Below are 622 nucleotides of genomic sequence, written 5' to 3'. Positions count from 1 at the left end.
GAAGCTCCCAGGACAGCCGCTGTTGGTGGAGCGTCCTGGCATCATCCGGGCAGGTAGGGTGGACGCCAGGGCCAGGGCCCAGGGTCACTCACCCCAGGCTAATGTCTGGCCCACTTGGCTGGTCAGTAGCCTGAAGACACATTTCCACGGGTTTCTGTGAGAAAACACCCTAAATTCAGAGCAGGGACAAGTGCATGGGCAGTGGTGCGCCAGAAGCATGTGCACACCAGCCTTTCTGGGCCCGGACAAGTTGTGCCTCAGTCTCCCCAAGGTGGGTGGGAACAGTGTCAGAGGACACGTCCAGTGCCAAGTCCCCAGCCCCCAATCTCTCCCTATCCCGCACACAGTTTAAAACCAAGCAGGACCCCTTTCCATTCCCGTCTGCCAGGTTTCGGGGTGATTCAGACCTCAAGGGAGGGTCTGCGTGGTATGGGGACCACGGGGGAGTGTCTGCTGGCACAGCAGGTGGGAACCCAGCGGAGCAACGCCCTATCTGAGTTTTCTCAGCATCCGGGCCAGGGCGAAAGGACCAGGATTGGGCAAGAAGACCACAGGAGAAACTCAAAGGCACCTCGAGGCGGGGCGTGAACCCCAGTGAGGCTGGCAGCGGCGGGGAAGAGCG

Source organism: Lipotes vexillifer, unplaced genomic scaffold, assembly GCF_000442215.2.
Source record: "Lipotes vexillifer unplaced genomic scaffold, Lipotes_vexillifer_v1.1 scaffold382, whole genome shotgun sequence".
In the NCBI taxonomy this organism is placed as follows: Eukaryota; Metazoa; Chordata; class Mammalia; order Artiodactyla; family Lipotidae; genus Lipotes; species Lipotes vexillifer.
Note: the sequence above shows the minus strand (reverse complement) of the source record.